We start from the raw sequence: 12,194 nt of genomic DNA on the forward strand, positions 1-12,194 counted from the left end.
TATTCCTTAAAAAGGCTTTAACTTGAGTGTTATCAACTTTCAAAGTGAATTTCTTTGCAAGTAAAAATAACGGCCATTTTTCAAAAGCCCTTTTTACTGCATAAAATTCCTTTTCGTTGATATGCCATCTTATGGCTTCTGCGTCTGAGAATAACCCACTACAATATCTGCATGGTTGTTCTCCATCTGGTGTGAGCTTTGTTAATACTGCAGCCCACCAATGATCACTGGCATCGGTATATAATACCAGATCATCCTCGTCTTGAGGAATAGCCATCTTTGGAAGATTTTTGCAAACCTTCTTTAAATGGATAAGTCCTTTTGTGTGATCGTCTGTCCATATAAATCTAGCATCTTTTTTCAACAATGAACTAACACCTTCCTGTGTTTTGCTAGGTTTTTAATAAACATCCCAGCAAAATTAACAACCCCTAAAAAACTTTGAAGTTGCTTCTTGTCTTTGAGATTCTCTGGAAAATTCTGCACCTTTTCTACTATGTGTTTTTGCAGAATTATTCCTGATTCATCGATTTCAATTCCGAGGAATTCAATCTTTCTTGTAGCAATGACTGCTTTCTTTTCAGATAAAACCAGACCTTCTTTCTTGCAAACATTAGAGAAAATCTCCAAATGTTTAACATGTTCATTCATATCTTTGGATGCTATTAAAACATCGTCGATGTAAACAAACATAAACTTGAAATAATCTTTGAAAATATTATCCATCTTTCTTTGAAATATCTGGGGTGAGTTAGCCAATCCCATTGGTAATACTTCCCAAATATAATGTCCTTGAGGTGTGGAGAAAGCTGTGAATTTCTTGCTTTCTTCCTGCATCCGAATCTGATAGAATCCAGACTTGCAATCAAATTTAGAGAATATCTTGACATTGCGAATGCAACTAATCAAGTGTTCTCTACTAGGTATAAAATACCCATCAAACTCCAGAATCTTATTAATTTCTTGATAATTAATAACCAATCTGGGTTTTCCTCGTTTAATTTCACCATGATTTCTTACCAGAAAACCTGGACTGCTATATGGTGACATCCCTGCTTTGATTAATCCAAGGTCCAAATGTTCCTTGATTATAATCTGCATATCCCTCTGATCAATGATGTTCATTGGGATGGGTTTACAACGGACAAATTCATACTCTTTGCCTTCCTTGATTTTAAGGCAAGCCCTGAGTTGATTTCTGTCCCACCATGCCAAAGGATCTTCGTTATAATTTTCTTTGATCCTTTTCTTGACATCTTCCAGTGATACCTTAGATTCAAACTCTACTTCATTTGTATGTAGAGTTATCTTAAGGCATTCTATATCTTTTGGTTGGAGTTCCTTATCTGCTCTTAACTGAAGCATTGTTTCTCCAAACCGTCTTGAATCCTTCATTTTTGGGTTCAGAAGTTTTCCTGAATCACCACGCTTGTTGCGAAACTGGATTGGCAATTTTCTGTAAAATGCCTCCCTAAGTCTCTGGACTATGATTTTGTGAGCACATGGTGTTGTGAACACTAATCTTCTAGTCTCATTTTCTTGTGTATAGGACTTGAACATTTGTAGGAAATTATTTCCTAACAATATGTCAGCTCCTGTATCATGAAAATAAATTGGTGGTGTCTTTACCTTGTACCAAGGTGTTTGTCCAGCACCGCCAATCATGATTTCAGTCATCTTAATCCCTTTACATAAGATTATGATTCTTCTGGAAAAATCTCTTCCAGCAATCTTGGGTAACTCTTCTTCCAAATTATTTGGAAAAACTCCTCGTTTTGCTGTACATATTCCAGCACCTGAATCAATATATGCAGCAAAGTATTCTGCCTTATATTGTTCATACAACATTCCTACTGGAATGTATATGGAGAATGGACTTGTGGTCATTGGATTTTCCACATTTTATCTTCTGCCATAAACTCCATTCCATATTCTAGACGTTTCCAAGGTTTATGTTCCTCGAGAAACTCTAGCCCAAGAATCAATCGTTCTGATTCTTTTCCTGGAATTCCTTGAATATGAACCTCCAATTCTCCGATATTAATCAGTCCTTGGTAAGTTCCTATCATCGGTTGTTCCAAATAGTATATTGAATTACAAGGAAATTGATTCCTTTGTTTTGTAATGTCAAATACTATTTCTACTTCCTTCCAACCTTCTGGGCATCTGAGCTTTCCTATTGTAGAAAAACTTTTCAGCTCCTGTTGGGTTTCTATGACAGGCTTTTTATCCCATCTGTAACTTGTAATTCTATCTCCTTGAAAAGATAGTCTTCTTGGTTCCAGTCTAAGACTTTGATTCCTCTGTAGAATCGGTTTGTCTTGGATCTGGATATCTGTTTCCTGTATTAAAGGAAACTCAATTCTTTCTGGATAAATTGCCTGCGCAACTTTTCCAAATATCTCAGGGATTTCAATAAACTCGTTTCTAATAAACAATTCAGAATGATGTGTATTAGATAGAGCATATGAAATCTGATAGGTAATAGAATATGGTCTATTGCCTTCTTTCATCAACCTTTTTTCCTTGAAGTTCTGATGTAATGTCAAGGCTCGGCTGAAATCTCGATCCGCCAGGTTGTAGGCTATCCTTGGATAGATTACTCCTACAATTTTCCCTGCACAGAGGTTTCCTGAGTTTGTTCCCAGTACTGAATCTTGTAGATTCCCCATTTTTTTATCGCATATGGCGATATCAATTGGTGAATCTATCCCTTCTTTGAAAGTAGCCTTTATCATAATCTGGATTGCTCCTATATGAATCCAGGACATAGTCCTTGCTACTTCTATCTTGAGTTTTTGTAATTCCTCCTTTATTTCTTCGGAAGGAATTAACTGCATCTCCATTCTATTTCCTGTAAGTTCCATTGGGATAGCCATTTCCCTTCTAGAAACTTTATAGATTAGATGATGCTTTCTGCTTCTTAGGCCAAGACTTCCTAAGAACTTTTCTACCTGTCCTGCAGAGAAACCTTGGTATCTCTGTAGACTTGGATTTTCTCTCATGATTCTTTGAACCATGTTATGAGATATTATTGTCTGGCTAAAAAACCCAGACAAATCTTCATGTGTTTCGTGTCGAAACACCTCGTCTTCAGTCAGATTCCGATTCTGTTCCATCAGATTCTTCCTGACTTAAGACTTCCTCTTCTTCATATATACTCTCATCTGAGGCAATATCCTCAAATCGGTATACTTGAATGAGATCTTGGTAATAAACTGCATCTTCTATATCCGGAGTAGGATCGAAGCGTTTAATACCTCTTTTCTCATTTTCTGGACAGTTGGTTGAGATATGACCTCTTGCTCCACATGTCCAGCAATTACAATCTTTGAAACTTTCATTGGCTCGCGTATGAGCTCTTCTGAAAGTTTTCTTTGTAGGTGTTCTTCCTGTGCTTCGAGATGAACTTGATGCCTGGGATGATATCCTACTTCTCGATGGTCCGCTTCTTTGTCCAGATTTATAAGATCTGGCTTTCTGTCTAGACCATACGGTTCTTGGTTTCCAAGAACTTCTTCTACTTCGTGCATAAGGATGAGTCCTAAAACTTTTCCTTTTATGCTTCTGTGGTTTACTTCCAAAATTGTTGGAAGATCATTTTCCTTACAACACAAAGGAGTTCTTTTGTTGATACCCCTTAGTCGTTTGTAATTCTTTTGTAATGCTGCCATGTGACACCATTCTGCTAATTTCCCTTTAAGGAAAGAGGCTCTTCTTGCCAATGTATCTGGATTACCAGGTACGTATTCCCTTATGAGCATTTCTCTCCAAGGGCTTGGCATTTTTGCGAAGAAAAGCTGCATAGCTATATCTTCTTCGACTCCTGAATTCCATCTATATTTGGTAAATAACATAATGTATTCATCTACCAAACATATATCATGTAATTCAAGACTATACATAGCTTGAGTATATTTTTTCTTCTTCTCTGTATCTTGACTATTGAAATAGTCTACCCCTATAAAGTGTGCTTTGAATAGGGTAGCCATCTTTCCAGCGATCTCACTAAGAGATTCCCCAACTAGGACTGACTCTTTCATGTCTGATGAAGTCATGTCCCAAGCAATTTTCACTGATCCCATAAGACTCATTTCCAAAAGTTTAATGAATCCTTCTTTGTTGAGATCAAGTGTTCCTGCTGCGATCCTCATAGCAGATGTCCAATCGTCTATGAGATCTTCTCTGTTTTTGAAGTCCAATATATCAAGGTTAAGCATAACCCCGTAAGGATGTATAGGATCTAAAACAGTTTTCCCATAGGGTGTTTGGTGCAAAGGAATTTGAGTTCTCCTTGCCCTTGTTCCCGCTGGGTGTGATCCTCCACCAGTATGGAAATCAGTCTGAGATTCTCTCATATTTACATTATGAGATCCCATACTTTCCCTTGGTGGTTCCTGAGAAGATGACCAGGTTATTGCAGGTGGTGTTTCACCTACTGCTGTATTCATCTTTAGATCTACTACTTTGAGATTTGCGAAAGATTCCGCAAGCTCTTGTAGATCCTCAAAACCAATCCTTTCTAAAGTTGTCATCAGATCAATTTCTTTTCTGAGACAGACTTGATTAGATTGATCATCTTTTCTTCTTCAGTTAAAGGTTTTGACACCACTCTGGCCTTCTCTTGTTGATGTAACAAAGGTTCGGTACCAAAGGATGGTGGTAACCAGCCTCCTGAAGTTCTTCTACTAGAACTGGGTTGTTGTTCTAGTTTCTGTATTCTTGTTTGAATATCCTTTAAGATCTCAAGAATTTCTTCTTGTTTCTCTAGGACCTTTTCAATCCTTTGAGGTACATAATATAGCATATTGCCATAATTTTGTACCGTTTTCTGTATTTCTCTAAGATCCAGAGAGAGCTTAGAGGAGTCTGGTACTATCTCCAGAAATTTATTATTCTGAATCATAAATTTTTACCTGAGGGTGCTGTTGCTTCCCTTCGTAGATCTTCTGTCTATACAGATTCATTGTTCTCTGAAGAATTTCTTCTGAGTAGATTTTGAAGTATGTTTTTACGGTTCTTTAAACCTTGTAATCGCATACCTTTCGTTCTGAGTTCAGTGAAGCATGTACTTCGCTGTAATTCTTGTTCTAATTGAATTATTTCCAGGGAAATAAGTTCAATTTCGAACTGGATGGTAGTCCCTGGCATATTTAACAGATCATTGAAGATCTGGTCTTTTTGGCCTGTAAGAGTCTACCTTTTGTGTATGCAAGGTTTTGCAAACACTGCTATCTTTCATCAGGAGATAAATTTCCTTTGTTCTCCTGTTTCTGATATCTAACAATAGTTAGATAAACTTGTGTATATTCCAAAATATTGGAATAGTTCTTGTAAATTATTCTTCTCGAACTAAAGTTCGGATTCATAATTTTTTCGAAATTCTCCTTCTCATACATTTAGTTACTAGTAATAATAAAATTTTCGTGTTTGAAATAAATTAACCATGCTCTGATACCATTTTTGAAGCGCGGAGGATCAATTAAAAGAAAATAGGGAATAAGGGTAGTTTTGTCAATTTTATAGATTTAGGGAGTTAAAAGAGAGTTTTTGATGGCTAGGGAGTTAGGGACAAGTTAAGTTTGGTTTTAGGGATTTACATGTTAGAATATATAATATATTTAAACAAACAGTTTATTAGTTTTTGCAGAGCGTTTGGTTAAAGAAACATGAAAATTAAAGGAATCATATTTTAATATTTTAAAATTATTTTTAATATAAAATATGCTAAAAGTAACGTAATAAAAAATAATTCTCTATTTAATCCGTCTCCGTATTTCATCGATTCAGTCTCTTAGTTTTCAATTGTCTAGACTTAATTCATCATTTTATGTTTTTTTTTTCGATTTATTCATCTCGTTAATTGAACAGATAAAAATGAAACATAAGATATCTTTTAGAAACTCTTCTGGTTTGATTTATATTTTTATAGCATTAAATATTCCATTGCTACAAAAATAGTTATTTTTTTAACATTAGTTCCAATATAGTATGTATGTATAATATAATATAATTTAATTTATAATAAATATTCGTTTAATTAGAGTTTTAAAGAATTGTTTTGAATATAAATATTTTTTTTCTTTTAGAAATGATTGACATAAAATACGGAGCAAATTGTACTTAAATTTTTCGGGGGTAAACTAAGGGGCTCTTGGATTTAATCAATTGTTTTGAATTTTTTTTTTTTTTTAGAGATGATTAACATAATCTTTATCTTTGAAACGAGTCAACACTACAGATATTCACAATAAAAAGTATAATTTTTCATTGATGACCTAAATAAGATATTCGTCTCACAAAATAGGATTTATGAGATCGTCTCACACAAGTTTTTGCCTAATATATAAGACGAAGCATTTTTACTTCTATCGAACCAAACTCCAAACATATCTTTTCATTTCAATTTTTTTTTTCTAAAATATAACAATTTCTCATGTGTCTCGACTGAATGTAAAAAAGAAGAACCAATTTGAAATTTCCAAGGCGCCATATAACAGCAAAATTTATGCTATATCCTGTCTGGAAATACACAAAAATTTCTGTGAAATGATTTTACGGGTCAGTTTTGTTATACATATATTCTATTTGAATTACTCGTGAAAAAATATTAATATTTATGTAAAAATATTACTTTTTATAATAAATATAGAAATTGTTAATCTGTCTCATGGATATTTAAAATATTACTTTTTATTATAAATATAGACATTGTTAATCTGTCTCTCAAATAAATATCCGTGATACCGTCTCACAAGAGACCTGCTCTCAGAAATATTATATTTACATTTATTTATCCCTATACTTGTGTATAAATTACAGATACCCATTTTCGAATTTTTTTAAATAATTTATTAAATACGATATATAATGAAACTTATCATTAATTTTCACGAGCTCTTGAATTGTGATTGCTACTTAGCTTATATCAAATTATTGTGTTTGTCCCACATTGTATTGTTATATAGTTTGACGGACTAAAAGGGATATAAAAGGACGGGCTCACTACCTTTACACCTCATACCTTTCTCGGCCTTTTGGCTAAGATCAAGTGTAGTATCTGTTCTTATCAGTTTAATATCTGATACGTGGGCCAATGGCCCACACGATATTAAATTTATTTTTGTAGGGGGAAGGCCCATAAAGGTAGCTTGCTGCCTGGGTCTTCGAGTGTCGCCCAAGCGTTGCACTATTACATGGGCCTGGCACACCCCACCAATCCAAGTATAAATTACGGTCCGATATCATTTAAGATTGACAAGTCTTTCTACTGCACGATATCCAACTATTGGTAATTTGCGAATGTTTTGTTCTTAATAATAATAATAATAAATAGCATTGCTAAAATTTAAAAAATATATATATTATATATTTCAATTTTTAATTATTTGAGTTTTTCAATGTACATTAATTTATAATTTAATGTAAAACAATTATTTTTTAAAATTTGTTGAAAACAACTTTTTGATTCAATATTCTATTTGGACAGAACTACCTGTCGAATAAATTTATGTGAAACAGTTAAAAAAAACCCGATTAAATTGTGTTTTCCATAAATAACCGATTAAATATATTTTCAAATAAAAATTTGAATCACAGGACAAATAAACAAGGATTTATAATTTAATCAATTCGGATGATTATTTTGGCGACACACACACACACACCAAGATCTATAGTATGAAGATATAGTAGTAAAAATTATGATTTTTTTTCCCATCGATCTTTATGGGCCAAAATGGGTTTTCTTTTAAAATCAAATCTAATTAACGGAAAGAATTAAACCAGAAAAAAACGTAAAATGAAGGACTAACTCGAGATTATTGGAAAAATGAAAATTGGAAAATACGACAAAAATGGAGGACTAAATAGGTATATTTATAATTGGGTCATGTACAGTTATTGGGAAGAATAAACCGATAAAAGTTACGTAAAATGAATGACTAAATTGGAACGATTGTAAAACGAAGGACTCAATTAAAATAATCAGATAAAAATTGGGGACTATATAATTTTTACAAATTTGTTATGCATACATTTTTTTTTTATTTCTAGGAACACACACAGGAGCGACACTTGAATACTCGAATCCCACATCCCAGCATCCTCATAATTCACTTGGTTCAACAAATATTATTTGGCTATATCACACCTCATTTTTTGTTTTTTATTATTAAAATCGACAATGCTACTCTTTAATTAAATGTTTTTTAGTAAATTTACTAATAATTTTAATGGACAATTCCTGAAACAATTATGAGTAAGTTTCTTGTGAGACTGTCTCACGAATCTTTATCTGTGAGACGGGTCAACCCAATCGATATCTACCGTAAAAAGTAATACTCTTAGCATAAATAATAATAATTTTCACGGATGACCCAAATAATAGATATGTCTCACAAAATACGACTCGTGAGAACGTCTCACACAAGTTTTTGTCAACAATTATCTAAAAACATAATTACATAAAATATAATTATATTTGTTAACATCATTAAATGTAAAAAAATAAATACACAAAAATTAGTAAAAAATAATTATTACTCATATTTTTTGTTTATATTTTATTTTCAAATTTCCCAAACAAATGATGTTCTTTCTTGTTTTTACAATTTTTTTATTCTCTATCTTTTATATTTTTTTACTATAACTTAAAAAATTAACTTAAAAGTACTAAAAAAGATTAGTTTTAAAAAATATTTATAAGATATATAGTTAATATATTTGTGTTTTAGCATTTTTCAAAATAAAAGTATGGGCCTCTTGGAGTCTTTCATAAATGATACCGAAAATAGCATTGTTATTATTATTTAGTTAAAAATAGCATTATTATTATTAGATACAATTATAAATGTGACAATTGAAATGAAAATGTCATTAATAACTAAAAATATGCTTTATCGATAAAAGTTAAATACAAAACTCAAATCACAAAAACTCTTATAAAACGATTTACATAATATCATTTAATAAAGTTATTGTTGCTCGATATAATCTTTCATTAGTAGTATGCTATACACTAATACAAGGCAAGTAGCATTCATTCATCGTTCTATAAACGGGTTTTTTTAAAAGTAATTTAATTTTTAAAATTAATTTTAAAACTAATTTAAAAAAACTAATGCAATCTGCGCTTACGAAGCGCGGACGCTGCACACGTGGAGCCACGTCCGCGCGACGGAAACTTCAGCGACAGAATATATAAACAAACCCGTCACAAAAATAGATTCTGCGACGATTTTAGAAAACCGACACTCATATTGAATCAGCGACGGTTTATTATTCGTCCCTAAAATTGCATCCGCGACGGTTTAATAAACTGTCGCTAAATCGCATTAAACCGTCGCTATTCCGAATTTTGGTATTTTCAATTTGTGTCGTACATTGCACGCCGTATCATTATATTAACGACGTGCATATACATACCGCAGATAATGGTATTAACAGCGTGCACATATACGACGCGGATAATCTTGAACTTTAAACGGCTTGCATCTTTGCAGCATGCAATGTGCGCTGCGGAAAATGAATTTGCGCGTTGCGAAAAATCATTTTTGTAGTAGTGAAGACAGAGAGAAAAACAGACAAAAATTCATCACGAAAAAAGTTTAACAACCGTCGCTATTCCGAAATTTAGTAATTTCGCCTAACGTTGTACATTGCACGATACGGATAATTGTATTAACAACGTGCATCTGTACGTCGCAGATAATATTATTAACAGCATGCTCATGTACGACGCGGATAATCTTGATTTTTCAACGGTTTGCATCTTTGCAGCATGCAATGTGCGCTGCGGAAAATTAATTTGCGCGCTGCGAAAAACCATTTTTGTAGCAGTGAAGATAGAGAATAAAAACAGACAAAAAGTCATCACGAAAAAAGTTTTTTCCCTCTGAGTTTTGTTTATTTTTTAATAAAAAATAAATAATAATTTTTTGTGTTAATGTACATGTTTTTTCTGATCAAGTTGTCACGAAATATTTGAATTTGTGATATGGGAATTTTCAATAAAGAGAAAAAAACATACAAAAATTCATCACGAATAAACCAGGTCGAATAGTAGAAGTTCTTGGAAAAAAAAATTCGTGATTAATTTTTGTCTTTTTTTTCACTACTACAAAAATGATTTTTCGCAGCGCGCAAATTCATTTTCTGCAGCGCACATTGCATGCTGCAAAGATGCAAGCCGTTGAAAGTTCAATATTATCCACGTCGTATATGTGCAAGCTGTTAATACTATTATCTACGGCATGTATAGGCACGTCGTTAATACAATTATCCGTAGCGTGCAATGCACGACGAAATTGAAAATACCAAACTTTCGGAATAGCGACAGTTTTAAAACCGTCGCTAATAGGAGCGACAGTAAACCGTCGCGGATGCAATTGTAGCGACGGATAATAAACTGTCGCTGATTCGATATGAGCGACGGTTTTATAAAACTGTCGCGAAATCCATTTTAGCGACGGTTTTTTTTATATATGCCGTCGCTAAATTTTCCTTCGAGTTGACGTGACTCTACGTGTGCAGCGTCCGCGCTTCGTAAGCGCGGATTGCATTAGTTTTGCAAACCTTTTTTTTTAAAATTAGTTTTGAAATTAATTTTAAAAATTAAATTACTTTTAAAAAAAAACCCTTTGATCAAGTAGGTTCCCCATGGACAACCCATGCATGTATCTTGGGATAGAGTTAATGGGGGTAGTGTCGATGCTACTTGAGGGACAGTGCTCCCACAGGATCTGGGTCGTTGATTTGAAAGAAATTGGTGGACTCCGCATATGTGTGGTTAAAATTGGATCTTTGATCTTCTCATGGGGGCAGTGCCCCCACAAAGTAGGGTGAAATATTCCGTTAATGGGGGCGGATGAGTACGACCATCTCATTCAATTTTTTATTTTATTGAATAAAGATATAAAAATTATTATATTTTTTCGTTTTCCTCTCTGATATTTACTCCTACGAGGCTAATAGATCTTTATTTTCTGGCTTCGTCCGTGTGTGTAGGCAAAAACTTATGTGAGACGATCTCACGGATCATATTTGTGAGTAGGGATGGGCACGGGTCGGATTTTTCGGGTTTCGGGTAGTTCGGGCCGGGTACCCGATTTTTTCGGGTAGCATTTTCATTTTCATTACCCGAACCCGACCCGATTCTGGACACTACCCGCTTTTCGGGTACCCGATAAAGTCGGGTTCAGGTTTTTTTTGATAAAATAACATTTTATCATTTTGTGTCTACTAAATAATATATGACGAGAAAATAAACTTATCAAAATAATATTGTCTCGTGAATGTCTACAAAAGTTAAACACAAAAATATTTATCTGAAAACATAGAATGAGTATTATAATTAACAAATCTTTAAATCGAGCATAAACTATTTAGATGCATATATAAGAAATTAACAAGTCTAATCTTGAAAATTCAACTTAGATCTTCACCAAAAAAATCAGAATCAATTTCTTGTTTGACTTTTAAAATATCTTCTGGAATATTTTATCACCTACATAAAAAGATGTAAATTTATTAACAAAAAAATGAACATCATGAAACAAAAAATAAAGTGTACCAATAATTCATGTTTTTCATCAATGCATGAAACAAACCTGAGAAAAATAAAATGCAAGAAAATAATCAAATAAACTGAGAAAAATAAAATGCAATAAAGTGTACCAATAATTCAAGAATAATCAAACATCAATAATAGATGTATCAACACCCAATTTTATCATTATAAGCCCACTGCCCATATGTATTTTTTAAAAACAATCGGGTACCCGATCGGGTAATTCGGGTACCAATTCAATATCCGAACCCGACCCGACTAAAATATAGTCGGGTTCGGATAATACCCGAACCCGACTATTTACCCTATTTTACCCGAAAGTTGCACCCGATCGGGTTTCGGGTCGGGTAGAACCCGAAAAAACCGACCCGATTGCCCACCCCTATTTGTGAGACAAATCTCTTATTTGGTTATCCATGAAAAAGTATTATTTTTTATTGTAATATGGATAGGGTTGATCCGTCTCACAGCTTTATATATATATATATATATATATATATAATTTTTTTAATTAAAATTTTAAAAATGTATAGATAAAGTGTTTCATAATAACTTTTGATTAAGAATTGATATGATTATTTAAAATAAGATAAAAACAAAAATTCATATGATTTTGCTTAATTTA

General features: G+C 33.0%; 1 non-coding gene across 1 annotated transcript; it reads left to right on the forward strand.

Annotated features, from left to right (window-relative positions):
• Nucleotides 1-7,020: 7,020 nt before the first annotated feature.
• On the forward strand, nt 7,021-7,216 carry LOC140831225 (U2 spliceosomal RNA). The gene has a single exon (XR_012117805.1). It is a non-coding gene; the product is annotated as a U2 spliceosomal RNA (small nuclear RNA).
• The last annotated feature ends 4,978 nt before the right edge of the window (nt 7,217-12,194 follow it).

This window comes from Primulina eburnea, chromosome 4, assembly GCF_022965805.1.
Source record: "Primulina eburnea isolate SZY01 chromosome 4, ASM2296580v1, whole genome shotgun sequence".
NCBI classification, from domain to species: domain Eukaryota; kingdom Viridiplantae; phylum Streptophyta; class Magnoliopsida; order Lamiales; family Gesneriaceae; genus Primulina; species Primulina eburnea.